Source organism: Sciurus vulgaris (assembly GCF_902686455.1).
Source record: "Sciurus vulgaris genome assembly, chromosome: 4".
In the NCBI taxonomy this organism is placed as follows: domain Eukaryota; kingdom Metazoa; phylum Chordata; class Mammalia; order Rodentia; family Sciuridae; genus Sciurus; species Sciurus vulgaris.
Genome location: NC_136464.1, coordinates 187600443 through 187627506, shown reverse-complemented (window position 1 = coordinate 187627506; position 27064 = coordinate 187600443). Strand labels below are relative to the sequence as shown.

The 27064-nt window shown below is 34.9% G+C and overlaps 1 pseudogene across 1 annotated transcript; it reads left to right on the top strand.

The window, feature by feature from the left end:
* The first annotated feature begins 321 nt into the window (after positions 1-321).
* On the top strand, positions 322-3879 carry LOC306659771 (dixin-like; annotated as a pseudogene). The gene has a single exon. The product of its transcript is annotated as a dixin-like (transcript).
* Positions 3880-27064: the final 23185 nt, after the last annotated feature.

Below are 27064 nucleotides of genomic sequence, written 5' to 3'. Positions count from 1 at the left end.
GACCAAGATGCAGCTGCAGAGACCAAGATGCAGCTACCAAGGACCAGCCGCCAAGTAGGGGAGGTGCAGAGTCTGGGCTGCTGGGACAGCGCACTTCACACTCAGGAGCATCCCTGTTTCTGGGGCCAAGACGCCTGCCTCTGCCCTTTCTACTTTCTCTGGTGATCGGGACCAGCCTCTCCATGGGTTGGCTCCTCCGGGAAGTCGTTCTTTGGGCCCCAGAGCGGGGAGACATGCCCGAATTTGGAAGCACTGTGACTCTCAGCCTTCCACTTTATGCAGAGGAGCAGGCTTGCTGAAGCCAGAGCCAGGAGATGGACCATGGGAGGAATCCAAGTCAAATGCCTGACTTCACCAGTCCAATTCACAGTGCAAACAGTGAATGCATTATAACCCAGTTGGAGGAGAAGGCAGATTTTGTGATTATTCCTTCTGAAGGAATAGAGAACAGAACAGAGGAGATAGACTCTCCATTATCCCAAGACTGGTGGCCAAGGAGCCCTGGAACCTATCTGGAGACCTCATGGGAAGAACAGCTGTTGGAACAAGAACACTTAGAAAAAGAAATGGAGGAAGCAAAGAAAATGATATCAGGACTACAGGCCTTACTGTTCAATGGATCCTTACCTGAAGATGAACAGGAGAGACCTTTGGCCCTCTGTGAACCAGGCGCCAATCCTGAGGAACAACTGATTATAATCCAAAGTCATTTGGATCAGAGTATGGTGGAGAATCAGGACCTAAAGAAAGAGCTGCTGAAATGTAAACAAGAAGCCAGAAATTTACAGGCTATAAAGGATGCCTTGCAACAGAGATTGACTCAGCAGGACACAGCTGTTCTTCAGCTCAAACAAGAACTGCTGAGGGCAAATATGGACAAAGATGAACTGCAGAACCAGAATGTAGATCTGCAGAGGAAATTGAATGAGAGGAACCAGCTCTTGGAAGAATATAAAAGAGAGCTGGGCAGGAAGGGATTGCCTCCTTCAACAGCACCAGGCTAAGCTGGAAGATGCACTCCAGAAACTCTCAGATGCCAGTTACCAGCAGGTGGATCTAGAACATGAACTAGAACACAAAGATGTCTCTTTGGCTCACTGTATGAAAAGAGAGGCAGATGAGGTGACCAACTACAACAGTCACAATTCTCAAAGCAATGGTTTTCTCCTTCCAATGGCAGGAAAAGGAGCTGCTTCCATCACCCACAAAGGGACCAGTAACCTGCAGCTTGTTCAAGATGCTCTCCACAGCCTGCGCATCAGCTTCAGTGGCCATGATCCTCAGCACCACACCATTGACAGCTTGTAGCAGGGCATCTCCAGCCTTATGGAGCGCCTGCACATCATGGAGACACAGAGGAAACAAGAAAGAAAGGTTTGGGGCAAGTCACCCAGAATGCAAGCAGGTAGTGAGTACCGGGATTCCTGGCCCCCTAATTCAAAATTGCCTCACTCACAGAGTTCTCCAACTGTGAGCAGTGCCTGCACAAAAGTGCTCTATTTCACTGACCGGTCACTCACACCCTTCATGGTCAATATACCCAAAGAGGTTGGGGGAGGTGACTTTGAAGGATTTTAAAGTGGCTATTGATCAGGAAGGGAATTCATCAGTGTCACTTCAAAGCATTGGATCCTGAGTTTGGCACTGTCAAGAGGAGGTTTTCATGATGATGATGCCATTCCTGGATGGGAAGGGAAAATTGTAGCCTGGGTGGAAGAAGACCATGGAGAGAATTAATGCTGAGTATTGGAAACTGGTCACTCCCTGGCTGCTTCACTTAGGAAAGGGGACTTAAGCCAGAGTACACTAAGAAGTTTCCAATTTGTGCTGCCAAAACAGAAGCTTCTCCAAGTGTGATGGTTATCCGCTAGACCTGTTTCTGTGCCTGGCATGTCTGGTACTTAAAATCCCTGTCCATATGTGGACCATGGGTTCATCTGCAGTTCCTTGTCCGTGAGAACAGTGATTTGTTTCACTCTGAGGACAGCAAACCGAAGGCCTTAACCAATGGGGATGGATGATCCCGCTCCTGCAGGGGCATGGCTACTATTATCCAGAACCAAGGAATTGGATGCATTAATCCTGTGTGTTACAGTATTAATTTATTTGTCCTCAATGGTTGCAGCAATCAGAGTCCCAGCATTTGTACTCACAGACAAGGCAAAGGTACCAACTTTTCTGCTTCTTTGCAGATACTGCAAACCAAGAATAACTCATGAGGTGGTACCAAGGATGAAAGCCCACTCTTCAATAATTGTTTGAACTGGACATGGATGGTGCTGGATTTTTGATTGGATGGGAAAAGGGCTGCCCATATTGTGCTATTTTATTCTAAAACCATAATTAAGGCCTTGGGCTGCCTCATCTGGTCTTATCTGGTCCTGCAGCATGTCATTTAGCTCACATAGGGCATATTTCATGTACTGCTAGTTTTCTCTGGAGACTCTTTAACTTTAGAGTCATTTATTTTTCTTCCAACAGATGAACTTTGTGTTTGAAAGGAATAAGGAGTGAAAGGCTCCTTAAAAATCCAGGCGGGTATGGGAAGGTGCTACTACCCACATCTTTTTGACTTTGTCTCATGACTCTCTTTAACTCATGGCATCTCTTTTGCAGTTAAGAGGAGACAGACCATTAATTTCAGTGTTTCTTTGTGATTTAGGAGTACTGAGCATGAATTACTGGTCTGCCCCTCATTTCAAGGCTGGAGTTATTTTCTATTATATATTTAGTCTAGGCTGATCCTCTAGGGCACAGTAGAAACCATGGGGCATGGAGCATGAGTTGTGAATGGGAGGGTTGATTCAAGGTGAAGAAACCTAGAATCATTTCTCATGTGCAACACTGTCAAGTGTAGAAGCTACAAGTGTTCAATTTTCAGTGTTTATTTAACATCCACCCAGTACCATCAACCAATCAGCCACCATATACATATGTGTGTGTATATATATATATATATAATATATATATATATTATATATATATATATATATATGAGTAGAAAATCTCCAAAAGCAGTCTGTGACCACCAATGTACACTGCCAAACAGAAGAGTAGGACAGATCAGTTCTGGGTTCTTGATCTGTGTCCAGTTCATTTCCCCTTTTCAGCCATTTGAACAGACTACTCTTGGAACTCTTGAGATAATATCTTGTTTTATATAGATGTGTCTTTTAAAAATAGTTCATGTTTAGTGAATTCTTTTGTACTCATTTGCTTTTTGTCTGAGAACCATGTCTATTTTTATAACTCAAGTGTGAGTTCTATATACTCTCACATTCTATATACTGTGTCCCATTTTCTAGAGAACCCAGTAGCTTTTATACAGTCTCTTCTTACCACTTCTGTGGTTTCAGAACAAGCTTATTATAATTATACTAATTACCACTAATTCCTATCCGATTCTACTTGCTATTGTAGTTATGGAGGTAGTTCTATGTAATCCAGTTTATTACTCTTCTAGCAGATAGATAGTTTTCAAAAGGCATCCGATGTCTTTGTGTAAGTTTACCTGGTCTTCTATTGAAGAATGATTTTTCATCAGAAACAACTGGGAAAGTTTGGGAAAGCCAGCCATAGTAGTAATAATTCTTTATGAAAGCAAACAGAAGAAAACAGTATATTTTTAGTTTTTTTCCCTCCCCTAAGAATTCTGGAAAAGTTCTCATTACCAGTTTCTCTGTTGCATGAATTTTAGTGTTTTGCTCTATGACAGCATGAGGGTTATCAGGCCAAATTTTTGTTACTGTATTTCCAGTAAATTTATCTTGAATGTCTGTCTCTTAAATCAGTTTTTACTTATTAGTTTTCTTTCAGTGAACAGTCTTACCATTATGTGGAGTTTAACTTTTCAGAAAAATTAAATCAGAAAAATTTTAGCCCCCTAAATAAAGAAGAAAAATATCTACAGAAATCAACAGATATATGAAAAAATGTTCAACATCTCTAGTAATAAGAGAAATGCAAATCAAAACTACCCTAAGATTCCATCTCACCCCAATTAGAATGGTGATTATCAAGAATACAAGCAACAATAGGCGTTGATGAGGATGTGGGGAAAAATGTACACTCATACGTTTCTGGTGGGGCTGCAAATTAGTGCAGCCACTCTGGAAAGCAGTGTGGAGATTCCTCAGAAAGCTTGGAATTGAACCACCATTTGACCCAGCTATTCCACTCCTCGGCCTATAACCAAAAGACTTAAAATCAGCATACTTCAGAGATACAGCCACATCAATGTTCATAGCTGCTCAATTCACAATAGCCAGATTGTGGAACCTACCTAGATGTTCTTCAATTGATGAATGGATAAAGAAACTGTGGTATACATATATATATATATATATATATATATATATGTATGTATATACAATGGAATATTATTCAGCTATAAAGAATAATAAAATTATGGCATTTGCAGGCAAATGGATGAAATTGGAGAATATCATGCTAAGTGAGATAAGCCAATCTTAAAAAACCAAAGGATGAATGATCTCACTGATAAGTGGATGATAACACATAATGGGGGATGGGAGGGGTGCAAGAATGGAGGAAGGAGGACTGTATAGAGGGAAAAGAGGGGTGGGAGTGGTGGGGGGGGCAAGGAAAAAATAACAGAATGAATCAAACACCATTATCCTATGTAAATGTATGATTACACAAATGGTATGCCTTTACTTCATGTACAAACAGAAACAACATGTATCCCATTTGTTTACAATAAAAATAAATTTTAAAAAATAATAAAGGCCACCTTACAGTTATTACAATTACTTTTTGATGCTATTTTTTGGATATCTATTAGTATTAAAGGCCACAGGATCACCACTATGTCAGTTTTAAATGCTATTAATTATGTTTATTATACTAGTATTAATGGAGACAGGGCATCTATTGTAATCATTTTAGATGTTAAAATTAGCTTTGTAGCACCTCTTATATTAATTTCGATGGTATTGTATGCATATCATATTAGTATTAAAGGCCACAAGACTGATCTTATATTAGTGTTTGATGCTGTAATGTGGATATTATATTAATACTAAAGGCCACAAGGAACCTATAAGTTTTAGATACTATAGTGATGATTGAATATTATGTTCACAGACTGTTAACATATTTTTTATGATAATATGTGGATAATATGTCAGTATTAAAGGTCAAAATGCAGTTAATACATTAGTTTTATAAGTCAGTGTGTGGGTATTAATATTAAACATCACAGGGCAGCTACTGTATCAGTGTTATAGTTTAGATATTAGGTATCCCCCAAAAGTTCATGTATGGGACAATGCAAGACAGTGGCAAAATGACTGGGTTGAACCTTAACTTAATCAGTATATTAATCCCCTGATAGGGATTAATAGGGTTATAACTGTAGGCAGGTACAATGTGGCTTGAGGAGGTGGGAACTTGTAGTGTGACTTTGAGGTATACATTTTTTCCTATTGAGAAGATCTCTCCCTCTCCCTCTCTCCTCCCTCTCTCTCTCTCTCTCTCTCTCTCTCTCTCTCTCTCTCTCTCTCTCTCTCTCTCTCTCTCTCCAACTTGATGCAATGTCCTGAGTCACTTTCCTCCACCACGCACTTCTGTCATAATGTTCTCCCTCATCCCAGGTCCTAAGGAATGGAGCCAATTATCTATGAACTGAGACCTCTAATACTGTGAACCCCAAAATAAACTTTTCCTCCTTAAAATTGTTCTTGTCAGGTCTTTTTGTCACAGAAACAAAAAAGGTGACTAAAACACAAATTGGAACCAAGAAATGGGATTGTTGCTGTAACTAACCTGACCATGTGTTTTAGAAGCTTTTGGGGTACTTTGGAATGTGGGGAGGTGGTCAAAAATTTCAGTGATGTAAGTTGAAAAAGCTTTAGAATATTAATCACTGAATGGGTAATTCTTATGGGAGCTCAGGAAACCAGAATGCTGATAGGACTGCAGACATTAAAGACAGGGCTTGTGAGATCTCACGGGAGAAGGAGGACTCTTGGAAATTGATCTGGAGGCCATTTATATTATGTTCTGGCTAAGAAGTTGCCTATATTTTGCCCATGTCCTGAGGCTTTCTGTAAGACTGAATTTAAAGGTGATGGACTTCTTAATCTGGCAGAAAAGAAAATTCTGGGCAACATAGCATTCAGGCAATGGCATGGATATTACTGGCAGATTTTAAGCAAATTTATTCTGTTAACCAGGACCACAACACAGAGCAGAAACTTTTGAAAACCTTGCAGTTTGGCCATAAAACTGCCATTGAAATTGGGACTAAGGAATTTGTGCTTGTCAAAGATATTACAGCCACTAAAGAGATGCTGCTAAAGACTTTGAACAGAGACAATTAGAAATATGGCTCGAGGGCATCTCAGAAATTGGCAAGACCACACCCATTTCAGGCTCAAGGGTGTGAAAGAAAAAAACTTCCTTTGAGAAGAGACCATTTGGGAACCCTACCTGCACAGAAGCAGCCCAGGAAGTTGTTTCACTGTGCTCAGAGGCTGCTGCAGCCATGGTCCCTGGAGGTTTGGCTAATGAATGGTAAAGATGGCAGCAGGCCTTAATGTCAACCATGTGATGCTGGTTCTGCAGGAATGCAGAATGCTGGAGTTAGTGGTTCATGGAGGCTTCCACCAAGATTTCAAAGGAAGGCCTAGGAGATAGTGCAAAGTGCTGCAGGGTTGGATTCCCTATGGGCTGACCCTGATAGGGCAATATGTGATGTGAAGAGGAAGCCAAAGCTACAGAGGAGACCCTAAATATTTAAAAAATGCCAGTAATGTGGAATGTCTCCCAAGGAAACCTGCAGGAAACAAGCAGAACAAGTCAACAAAGACACCATGTGGGCTGCAACCAGCAAAGTCATAGGTCAGAGCTACACCAGCCTTTTGTAGAGAACATTATGATGCCATATGCCCCCAGATACTAGATGTAGAACTACAGGATTCATTTTCCCAGATGGATTTTGGTCTTGCTTTGGTCCCATCCCTTCTTTCTATGTGCTTATTTCTCCCATGTGGAATGGAAATATGAACTCTAAATTTTACATATTGGATATATGTAACTTGTTTTTGACTTTTACAGACACTAACACTTAGAGTTTGCCTTAAGTCTCAGTGAAGACTTTGGACTTGGATTTTTGGGCAATGCTTTAATGCTGGCAGACTATGGGGACTCTTGAAAATGGACTAAATGTATCTTGCATTATGACATAGGCATGAACTCTTAGGGGCTGAAGGCAGACTATTAAGGTTTAGATATTAGGTGTACCCCAAAAGCTCATGTGTGAGACAATGAAAGAAGTTTAGAGGTTAAATGATTGGGTTATGAGAACCTTAACCTAATCAGAGTGTTAATCCCTGATAGGAATCAACTGGGTGATAACTATGGGCATATATACAATTTTAGAGAATGAAAATTTTATTTGGCACTCACAGATTCCAAGGTCTCAGGTCATAGAAGGCCAACTCCATTTCTATTACCCCAAATGAGGCAGATTATAATGACCAAAGGGTGTGAAGGATAACAGTACCTTAGGACATGGAAAACAGGAAGCAGAAAGAGAGCTCTGCTCACCAAGGACAAAATATAAACCCCAAAGGAATGCTGTCAATGACACACCTCTTCCAGCCACACCCTACCTACATACAATTACCATCAACTTAATCCTTATTGGTGAATTTAAAAACTGATTAGTTTAAGGCTCTCACAACCCCATCATTTCACCTGTAGACTTTGTTTCATTTTCTCACACATGAGCTTTCATATCTAAACCATAACATTCTGACCCTGGCCCCCCAAAGCTCATGCCCATCTCTAATGCATCATACTTTGAGTCCATTTCCAAGAGTTCAAATATTCTTAACAGCATTACTCAAAAGTCCAAATCCAAAGTCTCTTCTGAGATTCAAGGAAAACTCTCAGCATGGGCCTCCATAAAAATCAAAAGCAAGTTACATACATTCCAATATATAATGGCACAAGGGCGTATAAAGAAGGGATGGGACCAAAGCAACACTGAAATTTGGCTGGGCAAACAAGACCTGTAGCTCCACATTTAGCATCTGAGGCACATGGCATTGTGATGTTCTTCTGTATGGCTTTGCTCATTACAACACACAAGACCCTCTCAGCTTAACTCTGATCCCCACAGCTTTCCTTAGCAGACTTTCCATGGTACTGGCAACTCTTAAACTCGGGGGACTCCACTGCAGCTGCAGCAGCTTCCTTCTCACTTCTTCATGCTTTATATTCTCAATGGCTGTTTACAGGAACACTAACCCAGCTGCACCTTGTATGGCCTCTGAGATTTTCCTTTGAAATCTCAGTGGAAGCCTCCATAATCCCATAACTCCGATGTCTTGCAATCATAAAAAAAAAAAAAAAGCATGATGTGGTTGATGCCAGGGCTGCCACCATCTCAAGAAGTAGCCAAGACTTCTTGGACCATGGCTGTAGTACCCTACAAGTGCCTGGACAGCTTAGCATGGTGAAACAACTTCCTAACTGCACCCCCATGCAAGCAGGATGCACAAATGATCTCTTCTCAAAGAATTTTTACTTTTACAATCTTGAGCCTAAGATGGGAACAGTCTTGCCAATTTCTGAGATGCCCTTAGGACAAATTTCCTATTGTCTCTGAGTAAAGTATTTAACATCTCTTTAATGATTGTGATATCTTTAACAACCAGTTTCCTTAGCCCCAATTTTACTCACACTTTCTGGCCAAATTGGACATTGTTCAAATCTTTATGCTCTGCTCTCTGATCCTGATTATCAGAGTAAATCTGGCAAAAAAATTGCCAGCAATACTCATGTCACTGACCTAAACCACACTGTCTTGAAACTTCCTCTGCCAGATTAATTATTCCTTCAACTTGAAATTAAGTATCACATAAAATCTCAGAACACAGGCAAATTGTCAGCATATTCTTAGCTCAAATGTAACAAGAATGGTCTCTAGTTCAATTTCCAATAGCATCTTCTTCCTCTGAAACCTCATAAGCCCAATATTTACTATCTACACTCCTATCAGCATTCTGGATTCTGGGGTCCAACCAGACTCCCCCATTAAGCCCCACTATAATATTATAAAGCTTATCCAGCTTGCATCTCTAAACTTTTCAATTTCCTCCACTCTTGGTACCAATTTCTGTTTTAGTTGTTTTTTTTTTTTTTTTTTTTTTTTTGCCTCTGTGACCAAAAGATCTGACAAGAACAATTTTAGAGGAGGAAAAGTTTATTTAGTGATCATGATTTCAGAGGTCTCAGTCTAAATATAGCTGTCTCCATTGATCTTGGCCCAAGTGAGATAGAACATCATAGCCAAGGGTGTGTAAGAGGAAAGCTGCTCAGGACATGGCAAACAGGAAGTAGAGAGAGAGAGCTACTCACCAAGGACAAAATGTAAACCCCAAAAGAATGCCCCCCGTGACCCATCTTCTCCAGCCACATCCTACCTACCTACAGTTCATACCCACTTAATCCCAATCTGTGAATTAATGGACAGATTAGGTTAAGGCACTCATAACCCAATTGTTTCATAGTTTAACTTTCTTTCATTGCCTCACACATGAACTTTGGGGGAAATTTCAAATCTAAACCTCAACAGGTATAGCTTTGATATTAGTGTGAAAGTCCACAGGGTAGCCATTATATTACTTTCAGATGCTATAGTGTGGATATCATGTTATATTAAAGACTACAGGGCAACAATTCTATAAATTTTAGATGCATTTATGGATATTTCATGAGTACTAAAGGCGATAGGGTAGCTATTATATCAGTTTTAGATGTTCCAGTATGGCTATAAATTTAGAATTAAAGGCCATAGGGAAACTATTATGGCACTTTTAGATGTTCAACAATGTATATCATATCAGTATTAAAGACAATGTGGCAGCTATATCAATTTTAGATACTACAGTGTGGATATCATATTAGCAAATAGCCATGAGGCAGAAGTTATATTAATTTTAGATGCCATATTATGAATATCATATTATTATTTAAAGCCACAGACAGCTATTTTATAGTTTCAGATACTATTATAAGAATGCATATGAATATTAAAGGTCACAGTGTAGCTACTATATCAGATTTAGATGTTTTAGTATAGATATCATATAAGTATTAAAGTCCACAGGAAGATAATATATTAGCTTTAGAGACTATTGTATGAATATCATATAAGTATTAAATGTCACAAGAAGCAACTATATTAGTTTCAGATGCTATACTATGGTATTATATTCATATGGAAGGTACTTTTTAGCTATTATATTTGGTTTAGAAGTCACATTGTGATTGGTGTAAATCTACATCATGTACAACCAGAAGAATGAGAAGTTATATTCCATTTATGTATGACCTGTCAAAACGTATTCTACTATCATTTAGAACTAATTAGAACAAATTTTAAAGAGTATATGGTAAAAAAAAAGAAATCACAGTATGAACATTATATTAGTGTTGAATGCCAACATCAACTATTATATTAGTATTAGAGGCCATATGATGAATGTTATATTTATAGTAAAGGTCAGAGGAAGCTTTAATATTGGTATTATGTTATTAAAGGCCACAAGGCAGGTACTATGTTAGATTAAGATTTTATCATATGCATATCACATTAATAATAAAGGCCACAGGGTATATACTACATTAATTTTAGATGCTATAATATGATTGTTATATAAGTATTAAAGGACAGAGGGCAGCTATTATATTAGTATCAGATATTATGCTATAGATATCATAATAGTATTAAAGGTCACATAACACATATTACATTAGTTTAAGATGTAATAGCATAAATATTACATCAATTTAAATACACAGGCAAACTTTTGTTATTTTTAGTGCTAAAGTTTAGGTATTACATTAATATTAAAGGCCACAGGGCAGTGATTATATTAGTTTAGTTTAAGATGATATATTATGAATGTTATATTAGTATTAAAGACCACAGAGCTGTTATTATATTAGCTTGAGGTAGTACAGTATAGACATCATTTTATCACAAAAAACTACAGGACAACTCATTAGTTTTGAATGACATTCCATGAATACTATATTAATATCAAAGGCTACAGGGCAGTTATATTAACTTTAGATACTACATTATGTATATCATGATAGTATTAGAGCCAGGGTAGCCATTTTATTAGTAGTAGATGTTAAAGTACAAATCTACATTAAAAGTCACAGAGCAGCTTTACTTGTATGAATATTATATTAATATCAAAGGCCACAGGACAATGAATATTAATTTTAGATGCTATACTATGGATATTTTGTTACTTTTAAAGACCACAGGGCAATATCTTTTTAATCTATGATTAAGCATGTATATTACATTAGTATTAAGGCAACAGAGTTGCTGTTATATCCATTTTAGATGTCTATTATGAATATCACAATAATAGTAAAGGCCAAAAGGCAGCTATTTTGTCAGTTTTAGATGGTATATATTAGTATAAAGGCAAAGAATAAATATTGTATTAGTATTATATATAGTAGGGGGACATTACACTAACAAAATGGCCACAGGCAGGTATTTTGTAGTTTTTAATGCTATAGTATAGGTATTATATTACCATTAAAGGCTACATGGCAGCTATTATATTTGTAATAGATGCTACAATATGGATATCATATTAGCATTAAAGGCCGTAGGACATATATTAGCTTAACATGTTATAGTATGAATATTTCATTTATATTAAAGACCACAGGGCATCTATTATATTAGTTTTAGATTCTGTAACATAGATATTATATTAATATTAAGGACCAGAAGGCAATTATTACATTTGTTTTAAATGCTACAGTATGGTTATCACATTATTATCAGACCACAGGAAAGCTATTATGTTATGCTTAGATGGTATAATATCGACATCATATTAGTATGAAGGGCACTAGAGCACATATTTTATTAATTTTATTACTTTTAGATGCTATAATACGGATATTATATTAGTATTAAAGGCCTCAGGGAAGCTATTGTATTAAATTTTATATCAAATATGAATATTACATTAATATTAAAGAACGCAGGGCAACTAATATATTAGAATCAGATACTACAATATAAATGTTACATCAATTAAAGGCCAAAATGCATTGTAATTAGTTTTAGATGCTATAGTAGGATACCACAGTAATATCAAAGGCCATGGTATAGCTATCATGTCAGCCTTACATGCTACAGTACGGGTGTCATGATAGTATTGAAGTCCACAGGGCAGCCACTGTGTTAGTTTTAGAACATAGAATATGACTGATATATTAATTTAAATCAACAGGGCAGCCAGTACATTAGTTTTGAATGCTGTTGTATTGAAATCATATTGGCAACAAAGGCCACAGGATAGATATTATTTGTTTTAGATCAATAGTATGAATATTACAGAAATAGTAAAAGTGACTAGGCAGCTATTAAATCAGTTTTAGAAGGATACTATGAATATAATAATAGTATATAGGTTATAGGGCACCTATTGCATTAGTAATAGATTCTATACTAGGGATATATTAGCATTAAACACCACCATGTAGTTATTTTATTATTTTCAGATGCTACAGTATGTATACTATATTAGTACTAAAGACCATAGGATAGCTCTTATATCAGTTTTAGATGCTATATGGATATCACATTAGAATTAAAAGTCACAGGGCAGCTATTATAACACTTTTCAATGCAATGCTATGGTTACATTAATACAAAAAGCCACAGAGAAGCTATAATATTCATTTTAAATACTATAGTATAGATATAATAATAGTGTTAAACACCACTATGTAGCTATTATTTTTAAATGCTCTAGTATGAATATTATATTAGCTATAATGGCCACAATGTAGATATTATATCAGTTTTAGACACCGTATTATGGATATCATATTAATACCAAAGGTCACAGAGCAGCTATCATATCAGTTTTAGATGTCACAAGAATGTCATTTGTATTAAAGCCACAGGGAGGCTACTCTATCAGTTTTGGATGCTCTAATGTGAATATCATATCAGTATTAAAGACCACAGGGCAACTATTATATCACTTTCAGATGCAATTGTATGGATATTACATTAGTAGTAAAAACTACAGGGCTGTTATATTCTATTTAGATGTTATAGTATGGATATAACATAAGAATTAGGGTCACAAGAGAGCAATTATATTAGTTTAGATGCTATAATATGGATGTCATAACTACAAAGGTAAGAGGACTGCTTTATATCAGTAACAGATGCTGTGATGTGGACATCATGTTAAAGGCCATAGGGCAGAACTATATTCATTTTAGTTGCTATAAATGAATATTAAATAATATTAAAAGATCACAGGGAAATTATTTCAGTTTTAGGGATCACAGTATTAATACTGTATTAGTATTGAAGGTCACGGGCAGCTATTATATTAGCATTAGATGCTATTGTATGGATATTGTATTAATATGAAAGGCCACAGAAGAGCTGCAATATTCCATTAACAGGCCACAGTATGGATACAGTATTAATACCAAATGAACAGGACTGTTCTTCCGGTACTTTTTTTTTTTTTTTTTTTTTTGCAGTGCTAGGGATCGAACCCAGGGCCTTGTGAGGCAAGCACTCTATCAACTGAGCTATCTCCCCGGCCCCTTTCCAGTACTTTGAGATGTAGTATACATATTACATTAATATTAAAGCCCAAAGTTTAGTTATTATATTAGCTTTATATTCTATACTATAAGTATCCTATTAGTATTAAGGTATTATATTAGTTCATTTACTATAATTTTGATATCAGATTACTATTAAATGCCAGAGGGAAGCTATTATGCTAACTTTAGATGCTATCATATGGGTATCATATTAGTACTAAAGGCCACAGGCAGCTATTTCATAAGGTTTACATGCTATAGTATAGCTATTTTATTTAAGACCAAAAGGGAGCTATTTTATTAGTTTTAGAGGGCATAGTATGGATAAAATATTAATATTAAATACCACAGGTTAGTTGTTATTATTAGTTTTAGGAGATATAATTTGGGTATCATATTACCTATAAGGGCTACAGGGCTAATATTTTCCCAGATTTAGATAGTATATTATGGGTATCATGTTAATATTAAAGCCACAGAGCAGATAGCATATCAATTTAAGATGCTATAATAAGGTTGTCTATTGATATTTGATATTTAAAGGATACAGGGCAGCTATTACTTCAGTTTTAGATACAATAGTATGGCTATTACATTAGCTTTAAAGGTCACAGGGAAGATATTATATAAGCTTGAAATGCTATAATATGGATATTATTTTAGTGTAAAAGGCTACAGGGAGGCTATTGTATTAGTTTTGGATGTTATAGTGGGAATATTATATTAACATTAAAGATCATGGGGAAGCTACTATATTAATTTTAAATGTTGTACTATGAATATCATAATAGTATTAAAACCACAGGACAGTCAGTATTTTTATTTGCAATAGTATGAATATTACATCAATATTAAAGGTCAGAGTGTAGCTATTATATTAGCTTTAGATTCTGTAGTACAGATATTTTATTAATATGAAGCACTATAGGAAAGCTACAATATTATGTTAAGAGGCCACAGTAGGACTGGGGTTGTGGTTTAATGGTAGAGTGCATGCCTTACACGTGTGAGGCACTGGGTTCAATTCTCAGCAGGGCATATAAATAAATAAATAAAAGAAAGGTTCATCAGCCACCAAAAAATTGTTTTTTAAAAAAAGAGGCCACAGTATGAATATAATATTAATACCAATTGCAACAGGGCAGCTCTCACAGTACTATACTTTAAGATGCTATAGTATACATATTATATTAATATTTAAGGCCAAAATTTGATCATATTAGTTTTAGATGCTAAAGTCCAGACAGATGCCATATTTGTATTAAACTTGATATGGTGGTTATTATATTAGATTTAGATGTTATGCTATAGATTTTTACTAATATTAAAGCCCACAGGGTAGCTATCATCAGTTTTAGATGATATAATAGTGTAATCATCTTAGCACTAATGGCCACAGGACGGCTATAGCATAGATAATATGTTAGTATTAAGAACCATGGGACAAATATTTTATCCATTTTAGATGACATTGTATGTATATCTTATTTGTTTTAAAGGTCACAGGGCAGCTATCATATATGAGTTTTAGATGTTACACTGTTAATATCATAATAGTATTAAAGGCATCAGGGCAACTATTGTATTTGTTTTAGATCTAGGACACGTATATTATTGTTTGAGTCATCTTTTTCACTGCTTTGACCAAAGGACGTAACAAGAACAAATTTAAAGAAGGAAAGGTTCATTTAGGGGCTCAAGATTTCAGAGATCTCAGTTGATAGACAGCCAATTCCATTCCTTGGGGCTCAAGGTAAGGCAGAACATCATGGCAGAAGAGTGTGGTGGAAAAAAGTGGCTCAGTGCTTGATCAGGAAGCAGAGAGAGAATCTAAGCTCAGTTCATCAAATATGTACCCCAAAGGCATACCCCCAGTGACCCATCTCCTCCAGCCATATCCTATCAACCTGCAGTTACTACTCAATTAATCCCTGTCAGGGGATTAATTAACTGATTGGTTTAAGGTTCCCATAATCCATAATTTTATCTCTAAACCTTCTTATATTGTCTCACATATGAGCTTTGGGGGACAGCTCATATCCAAACCATAACAATTATTTAATATTAAGGCCACAGTGCATCTATTATTTTAAATGCTGCAGTATGGATATTATATTACTATTAAAGGCCACAGGGCAGCTATTATATTAGCTTTGGATACTATAGGATGGATATCATGTAAATATCAAAGGCCACAGGGCAACTATTATGTCAGTTTTAGATATTCTGATATGAATATCATATTAGTATTAAAGATCCCAGGTCAACAATTATGTCACTTTTAGATGCTCAAGAATGAATATCATGTTAGTATTAAAGCCAACATGACAGTATATTGATTTTAATACTGTAGTATGAATATAATATTAGTTTCATGGCCACAAAGCTGATAATATATTAGTTTAAGGTGCTATAATATATCATATTAATATTAAAGGACACAGAGTACCTATTTATGAATTTTCTATTTTATGGTATGAATATTTAATTAATATTAAATTCCATAAGAAAGTTATTAATTCGATTTCACAGGTTATAGGAAGGATGTTACACTAGTATTAAAGGCCACAGGACATCTATTACATCAGTTTTAGAGGGTATAATATTAGTATGAAAAGCTATAGGGAGCTATTATATTAGTTTCAAATGCTTTAGTATGGATGTCACTTGGTATTAAATGTCATTTCACAGCTATTATACTTGTTTTAGATACTATAATTTGCATCCATTAGTATTAAAGGCTTCTGATATCAGTTTTTATGCTATAATATGGAAATCATATTAATATTAAAGGCCATAGAGAAGTTATTTTATCAGCTTTTCATGCTATAGTGTGGATATCATATCAGTAATAAAGGCTACAAGACAGCTATTGTATTAAGTATAATATCCATAGTATGGATATTATACTTCATCATAGATTATTAATATAAAATCCATAGGAAAGCTATGATAATTTTTGATGCTATGCTATGAAAATTATAAGGGTTTTAAAGCTACAGGGCAGCTACTATATTAGTTTTAGGTGCTACATTAGCTATTACATCAGCTATAGATGTTGTAGTATAAATATCACATTAGTATTAAAGTCAGCTATTATATTGGCATTAGATGCTATAGTATGAATATCATATTAGTAATAAATGCCATAGGAAGCAACTATATTAGTTCAATATGCTATAATACTGACATTGCATTGATATGGAAGACCACAGTTCACCTATTGTATCAGCTTTGGATGCTATAGTATGCATACTTTTTAGCATTAAAGGTCACAGGGCATTATTATGCTACTTTAGCTGATGTGGTATGGATATTATACAGCTATTATAGACTGCAGGACAGCCATTTTATCAGATTTAGATGCTAAAGTATGGATATTTTATTAATATTGAAGCAAGTTTTAGATTCTATGTTATGAATATTATATTACTATTAAATTCTACAAGGCTGCTGTATCAGTGTTTGGTGCTACAGTATGTATAAACTATCAGTATTAAAAGGCCACATGAGAGCTGGGGTTGTGGCTCCATGGTAAAGCACCCACCTAGCATGCATGAAGCCCTGGGTTTGATCCTCAGCACCACATAAAAATAAGATAAAGGTATTGTGTCCACCTACAACTAAAACAAAATATTTCTAAAAAAGGTCACAGGACAGCTATTACATTCATTTTAGAGGCCACAGTTTTTGTATTAATGTTAAAGACCACTGGGTAGCTATTTTATTAGTTTTAGCTGTGAAATTATGAATTTTAGGTTAATATTAAAGGTCACAGGGCAGCTGTTATCTTAGTTTTAGAGAGTATAGTATGGACACCATTAATATTAAACACTACAGGGAACCTATTAGTCTTAGGTGCTATAGTATGGATATCATCAGTATTAAAGACCAGAGGGCAGCTATTATAATATTTTCTAGTTATCATAGTGCATATCATATTAGTCTTGAAGGCCACAGGGAAGCTATTTTATTCATTTTAGAGTCTGTAGTATGGATAATATATTAGTATGAAAGGCCATATGGAAACCATAATATCAGTTATTGATGCTAAGTATGGATACAATTAGTATTAAAAGGCCACAAGACAGCTATTCTGTTAGTTTCACAGGCCACGGTATTCATATTATAGTAAAGTCAGACTATAGGGCAGCCATTATACTAGTTTTAGATGCTATAGTGTGGATATTATAATAGTAGTAAAAACAAAAATTCAGGTATTATATTGGATTTAGGTGCTATAGTATGGACATTATATTAGTACTAAAGAGCACAGGGCAGCTGTTATAGTACTTTAAGATGCTATAGTATGCATATTATATTAGTATTAAAGACCAAAGTTCAGCTATTATATTACTTTTGGATTGTATATTATAGATATCATATTACTATGAAAGGCCACAAAACAGCTATTATATCAGGTTTAGATGCTCTTCTGTGGAGATTTTATTATTACTGGAATTCACTGAGCAGGTAATACATTAGTATTAGATGCTACAATATGGATATTACATTGGTATTAAAGGTTACAGGGAAATATTATTATATCAGCATTAGATGCTATAATATGAATATCATATTAGTATAAAGCCCACAGGACAGCTAATACATTAGTATAAGATGCTATAGTATGGATATTAAAAGTCTTCAGGAGAGCTATTATACTTATTTTACATGCTGTACTAGGTTATTATTTTACTATTAAATGCCACAAGGAAGCCATTATATTAGTTTTAGTATTGATACCACATTGATGTTAACAGGTCAGTTTTCTGCTATAATATTAACTTTAGATATTAGAATATGGATATTGCATTAGTGTTAATGGCCACAGGGCAGCTATTATATCAATTTTAGAGGTGATAGTTGGATATCACATAAGTATTAAAAGCCACAAGGCAGCATTTATATCACTTAGATTTATAGTATTGGTTTTATAGTTGTATTGAAGTCTGTAGGGCAGCTATTATATCAGTTTTTGATGCAATAGCATGGATAAATATTAGTATTAAAAGGTCACAGGATAACTATTACATTAATTTCAGACACCTCAAAGTAATGATATTATATTAATGAAAAAGGTCAAAGGGCAACTATTATATTAGTTTTAGGTGCTAGAGTATAGATATCATATTAGTATGAAAGACCTCAGGTCAGATATCATATCAGTTTTACATGATAGAGAATGGCTATCATATTCGTGTTCTGACCACATTATATCAGTATTAGATGCTATAGTATGGACATTATATTAAATATGTTAAATAAATTTATACATATATACATGTGTGTATATGTGTGTGTGTGTGTGTGTGTGTGTGTGTGTGTGTGTGTGTATGGATAGAGAGAGAAAAAAACCAGTTCAACCTTTTTTTTTTTTGGTACCAGGGAGACACTTAAACACTGAGCCACATCTCCAGGCCCTTTTTTTATTCTGAGACAGGGTCTCACTCCTAGGGACTCACTAAGTTGCCAAATATGGCTGTGAACTTGCAATTCTCCCACCTAGGCCCCTTGGGCCATTGGCATTACAGCGTGCACCACCACGCCTGACAAGGCAGTTGTTTTGTCAGTTCTGGGAGGTATGGTATGGGTGTCATTTTAATGATGAAGGCTACAGAGCAGCTCTCATATTAGTTTCACATGCTATATATGGATATCATATAACATTAAAAGCTGCAAGACGCAAGACAGCTATGATGCCAGTTTTTGATGTTGTATTATGGGTAACATACTAATATGAAAGGCTGAGGAAGAACTATTATACCAATCTTTAATGTTATAAAATATATGTTATAGAAGCATTAAAGGCTGTAAGGAAGCTATCATATCAGCTTTGGAAGCCACAATAAGGATATTATATTAAAATTAAAGGCCAAATGGAAGGTAAGAAATTAGTTTTAGATGCTATAATTTGGATACCATAATAATAATAAAGGCCACAGAGCAACAATTATGTTAGTTTTGGATTCTATATTATGGATATTACATTAGTAGTAAAGGCTACAATGCACCTATATTATTAGTTTAAGATGACAGATTATGTATATTATATTAGTTTTTAAGGTCAGAGTGCAGCTAAACATTAGTTTAAAATGCCATAGTATGGATATTATATTACAATTATAGACCACAGGGCAGCTATTATATTAGTTGTATATGGATATTGTGTTAGTATTAAATGCCACAGGGAAGATATATTAGTTGTTGAGGCTACAGTATGGATGTTACATTAATATTAAAGGCCCATTGGTACATATTAGTTTTAGATGCTATGGGTTTCACATTAGTATTAAAGGTCAGAGGTTGGGGCTGGGGTTGTGGCTCAGTGATAGAGCACTCAACTGGCACGTCAGGCACTGGGTTCAATTCTCAGCACCACATAAAAATAAATAAATAAAATAAATATACTGTGTCCATCTACAACTAAATTTAAAAAAATAAATAAATAAAAGGTCAGAAGCGCCCCCTTGCCTACGTTTACACGTGTAGGGAATCATGCTGAAGCCCATTCCCAGGTAGCACTATGAATCCTCTGAGGCTGCTGCACCTGGTGTTTGTGTTTGCAGCATTGTGCCTTGTTACATGTGGCTTCCTTCCAACGCTTTTCTGGTCATACATGAACTTCTGTGTCATCAAAGATTTTTGGAATATGAATGTAACTGTGTAATTTTATTCTGTAAATAAACCATTTTATTCCAGGTTAAAAAAAAAAAAAAAGGTCAGAGGATGACTATTATATTATAAGCTATAATATATCATTAATATTAAAGTGCATAGGGCAGCTAATATATTGATGTTACCTATTACTGTATGGAAATTATATTAATACTAACAGCCACAGGCCACCTATTTAATTAATTTTAGATGGTATACTATGAATATTACATCACTATTGAAGGCCATAGTGTAGGATTATATTATTTTACATATTATAGAATGTATGTCATATTAGTATTAAAGGACACAGGGAAGATATTATATCAGTGTAGGATGCTGTGCCAAAGGTAGCTATTGTATTAGTTTTATATGCTATAGTATGGTATTGTATTAGTAATAAAGGCCACAAGCAGCTATTTTATTAGTTTTAGATGCTACATATGGATAGCATATTAGCATAAAAGGCCATAGCACAGCCATTATACCAGTTTCTGATGCTATATTATAAATATCATATTACTATTAAAGGTCCTATGCCATCTATATATTAGTTTTAGATGGTGAAGCATAATATTACATCAATATCAAATCCATAGGGCTACTATTGTATTGGTTTTAGATGCTATATTATGAGTATTATGTTAGTATTAAAGGCCACAGGAAAGCTATTACATTAGTTTCTATACTACTGATGTTATATAAATATTAAAAATTATATTAGTATTAGATGCTATACTATAGAATTCATGTTAATATTAAAGGTCAAATTACATGGAGAATACATTTTTATTAAAGGGCCCAGGGCAACTATTACATTAATTTTACATGCTAAAGTATGGATATCATATTAGTGCTAAAAGCACAAGACAGCTATTACATTAGGTGATATGCTATAGAATGTATATCATATTAGCATAAAAGGCCACAGAGCAGCTATTCTATTTGTTTTAGATGCTGTATTATGGGTAGCACATTACTGTTAAAGACCACAGGAAAGCTGTTATGTTATATTGAGATGATAGTATGGATACCATATTAGTATAAAAGGCAAGAGGGCATATATTTTATTAATTTTATTGGGCATAAAAAATTTATTGGGCATATATTTTATTAATTTTATTACTTTTAGATGCTATTGTATGGATACCACGTTAGTATTAAAGGCTAGAGAGCAGCTACTATATTGATTTTAGATGCTAAATATGGATACATTAATATTAAAGTCCACATGGCAGCTATTATATTAGTTTTAGAGGCCAAAGTATGTTAATATTAAAAGTCACAAGACAATTATTATTTTAGTTTCTAAGTCCAAAGTATAAATATCATATTAATATTAAAGGCCACAGAACATTTATTACATCAGTTTTATAGGCTACAATGTGGATATCATAGTAGTATTAAAGGATACAGGAAGATAAAAGTTATATTATGGGTATAATAAGATTATTTAAGGTTACAAGGCAGCTCTTTAATTAGTTTTAGATGCTACAATTTGGATACTGTGTGAGTATTAAAGTCAACCATACAGCTAGTATGTTAGTATTAGATGTCACACTATGGATATCATACTAGTAGTAAAGGTCAGAGGACAACTCGCGTTGGTTTTAGATGCTATAATATGAATATCATGCTAGTATTAAATGTCACAAGGAATCATATTAATACTAAGTGCTGTAAGTATATATTATATTAGAAATAAAAGCCACTAGACAGCTATTATATCAGTTTTCAATACAATACTATGATTATCATAGTAACATGAAAGGCCACAAAGCAGCTATAATATCAGATTTCAATACTATAGTATGGATATAGTAATAGCATTAAAAGTCACAGGGCAGCTATTACACTAGCTGTAGATGCTCTAGTATGGGTATTATATTACAATTAAAGGTCACTGGACAACTATTACATGTTTTAGATTCTATAGCATACATATCACATGAAAAGCAGAGGGCAGTTATTGTGTTAATTTTATATACATAAGTACAGATATTATATTAATGTTAAAAGTCACAGGGTAGTTATCATATAAGTTTTTATTCTATAGGAAAACTATTACATTAATCACAGGCCTCAGGGGAGCTTTTATATCCGTTTTGGAAACTAGAGTATGGACATCTTAGTATTAAAGGCCACAAGAAACCTATTATATTAGTTTTAGTTTCTATAATATCAGTTTATGATACTAATACCATATTACTATTAAAGGTCACATGGCAGCTATTACATTAGTTTTAGAAAATATAGTTTGGATATCATATTAAAGGTCACAGGGCAGCTATCATATTTCAGATGCTAAATTATAAATATCCATTATTATTAAAAACCATAGGCAGATATTATATTAGTTTTTGAAGCAATAGTATGGATATTACAGTAATATTAAAGTTCAGAAGGAAGCTATTATTTTATATATGGCTATATATATGACTGATGTGATCTTCCTTTCAGATTTTATAGTATGGACATTACATTAGTATTAAAGGTCACAGGCCAGGTCTTTATAGTATTCATAATATGTTACTATTAAAATACCAAAGTTCAGCTATTTTATTAACTTTAGATTCTATAGTGTACATATCATATTAGTATTAAAGGCCACAATATAGCTATTGGAGTAGTGTTAGATGCTATACTATGGATATTATATTAAAAATAAAGCCCTCAGAACATTCATTACATTAGTTTTAGAGGCTGTAATAAGGATATCACATTAATATTAAAGGCTCTAGAGCAGCTATTACAATAGTGTTAGAGGCTGAAGCACAGATATTACATTAGTATTAAAGGCTGAAGGGCAGTTATTATAATAGTTTAAGATACTATAGTGTGGGTTGGGGATATAGTTCAGTTCAGAGAATGCTTACCTGTCAAGCACAAGGCCCAGCACTGGAAAAAAAAAAAAAAAAAAGAAAGAAACTATAGTGTATATGTTATTCTAGTATTAAAGGCCATAGGACCTCTATTGTATTAGTTTAAGAGATTATAATATGCATATTACATAATTATTAAGGGTCACAGGGCAGATATTATATCAGTTTTAGATGATATTGAATATCATTAATATTGAAAACAGAGGACACCTATCATATTCATTTTTTTATTCTATAATATGGATATATTAAAGTACACAGGACAACTATTAGTTTTAGATGCTGTGGTTTGGCTATGAAATTAATCTTAAAATTTTCAGGATAGTTATTGTATTAATTTAAATGCTATAATATTGATATTAATGTAAAAGTTATGAAAGTCACAGAGCACCTGTTATATCAGTTTTAGATACCACAGTATAGATATTGTATTAGTATTAGAAGACCACAGGTCAGCTATTATATAAATTTTAGAGGCCACAGTATTAATATTATATTAATATTAAAGGTCACAGGGCAGCTACTATATTAGTTTTTGATGTTATAGTATAGACATATTATCGGTATTAAAGGTCTCAGGGCAGTTGTTCTTTTAGTTTTACATGCTGTAGTATGGATGTCATATTAGTATTAAGGGCCACAGAGCAGTTATGATATTAGTTTTAGAAGCTACAGTATGGATCTTATGTTAGTGTTAAAGGTCACAGGGCAGCTCTTGTATCACTCTAAGATGATAGAATATGGATATTACATTAGTGTTAAAGGCCATAGGACCATTCTTACATTGTTTTTAGATGATATAGTACAGACAACATTTTAGAATTAGAGTCCATAGGGGAGTTATTCTATTATTTTGGATGCTATTGTATGGATATATGAGCACTAAAGGCCACAGGGAGCAATTATCTTATTTTACATACTATATTACCATTAATTTTGGGTACCAGGGATTTAACCCCAGGGTACTTTAACCACTGAACCACATCCCCAGTCCTTTTATTTTTTTTGAGACACGTTCTTGCTAAGTTGCTTATCTCTCTAAGTCACTGAGACTGGCTTCAAATCTGCCACCCTCCTGTCCCAGCCTCCCATGTCACTTGGATTACAGGTTTGCCTCACCATGCCCAGCTTACGAACTATATTATGAATAGCATTCTAGTACTAAATGCTATTATACTAGTTATAGATGCTACATTATAGATATCATATTAGTACCTAAGGTGCATTGCCAACTATTGTATTAGTATTAGATGCTATAATATGAATATTATATTAATATTAAAAGCCACAGGAGAGTGATTATATTAGTTTTAGAGGTCATAGTATGGATATAATATTAATATTAAATTCTACAGGGAAGTTACTATAATAATTTTAGATGCTATGTTATGGATATCATATTAGTATTAAAGGCCACAGGGCCTTTAAACTTAAAAATGTAAAAAAAAAAAAAACCCACAGTACATCCATTTTGTCAGTGTTAAATTTAATAATATGGATAAGATATTAGGATTAAAGGGCATAGGACAGATATTATATCAATTTAAAAATACTATAGTAAGACTATTGTATTAGCATTAAAGACCACATAGGACAGCTCTTATATCAGTTTTAAATGATAACTATTACAGATACCATATAACTATTAAAGGCCACAAAGCAACTATCATGTCACTTTTAAGTGCTAGGGAATATATATTTTATTAGTATTAAAGAACTCAGGGCAGCTGTGCTATCAGTTGTCGGGGTCTTAAGCCCCCTTGCTCTTCTCAACCAGCGACAAGGGAAGGGGACACTCACCAACGAGGTCAGACTGGGATAGGTAGGGCCGACTGAATGCCCACTCCCAGCCCTCCCGACGGAGGACAATCAGACGTGTCAGGGAGACCCATCACAGCAGGAACTCGTTTATGGAGGAAATCACACAGCTTTTATGTAGGGTGGGGGCTAGGCGGGAACCAATCAGTTTAAAGGTCAGCAAGGCATGGGGTGTTCACGCAGGTGAGAGTCCCATAGGACTATATGGCAAGCACGAGCTGATCACGTTCTCGGAACTGTTGTTAACCAATCCCTGACGGTGGTCGATTTATTGTCATTAACTATGGAAACCGCCTTTGAGGCCTTGATCTTGCTCACTCACCAGGGAGTGAGGAGTCAGTCTGAGTTAGTTAACGTGTCATTAGTCCCAACAATCAGTTCCAGATGCTATAGTAAGAATATTATATTAATATTAAAGGAGGGAGATTATTTATCAATTTTTGATACCATATTATAGATATCATATTAGTATTAAAATCCTCAAGACAGCAATTATATTAGGTTTTTAGATCACTATATGGATGTTATATTAATATTAAAGACCACAAGGCAGCTATTATGTTAGTTATATATGCCATAGTATGGGTATTATATTATTTAAGGTCACATGGAAGCTAATATATTGCTTTTAGATGCTATACATGGATATCATAATAGTATTAAAGGCCATAGGACAGATTTTATTAGATTTAGGTATTACTTTATGACTATCATAGCAGCACTAAGGGCACTGTGTACATGTATTCATTTTAGATGTTATAATATGAATATAATATTAGTACTAAAAGTCACAGTGCTGCTGTTATATTAGTTTTAGATGCTATAATATGGATATTGTATTAGTATTAAAGGTCACAGAGGAGTTATTTTTAGGTCCATGGTATGGATATAATGGTAACATTAAATTCCACATTTCAACTACTCTATTAGTTTTAGATGCCATAATATGGATATCATATTAGTTATGAAGTTCACAGAGGAGTTATTATATCAGTTAAAATTCCATAGTGTGTATGACATATTAGTATTAAAAAGCCACAAGGCAGCTCTTATTTTAGTTTGTTTTTTATTTTTATTTTTATAATAATGTAAAATATTTTATTAATAAGTAATATCATGTATTCACAAAGGTTTATCAAAGGAAAAAATACATAATGATATATTCAAGGCACATGAAAAAGTTTTTGGCATTAAATTTCAAGAACAAAAAATGTAAATGTCAGAATCTATTTTATTAGTCCAAATAGTTTTAAAAGCAGTTCAGCATATCAACTTCTTTTTGAGGGCAAATTGCTCACTGACTGGCACCTACCATCCACCATTTGCCTGCTGATTGCCTGTCCATTGCCTGCTTTCACCTACCCATCACCCACTGCATGAGGTTCACCTCCCGATCATCCAACAGTAGTCAGCCAACTGACCACAGACCGCCAGTGGAGCACCAGCTTCCTGCTGTTGCCTGGAAGTTCACTATCACAGTACCTGCAGGTCTGGTTATGCGTGGCTGCTCCCATTTTGAGACAACAGCCAGGACTTGTAGGACCCCTGGACGGACTGACTGAGCCTCATCTCCAGAATCCCTCAGACCAACTGATCACTCCCTGCCTCCGGGGCCCTCACATCCACTGACTTCCCTGCCAACAGAAACCCCAGACCAACTGACTGCACCCTACCACCAGGACCCCCAGACTGACTGATTGCACCCCATCTCCAGGATTCTGCAACCAGACTAACAGCACCCCACCTCCAGGACCCTTGTCTGACCATCTGCACCCTACCTCTAGCTGAACACCCCACACCCCTGAGCTGCAGCTCCCCATTTGCCAACACATTTGGAAGACAGAGTGGCCATCTTGGATAATCCTGGAAGTTGAATCTCCCATCTTTAGGTGGGGTAAATCCCATCCTGAGATGCCTGCTGGAGACTGGAAGCTCATTGTCAGGTACCTCTCATACATCAGGCAAATGAAGACTGGGAGGTTTGACTACTATATGACTGGTTTAGTGTAGATTTTCTTTTTCTCCTTATTAAAAAATTTTAAGTTTTTATTTCTTTA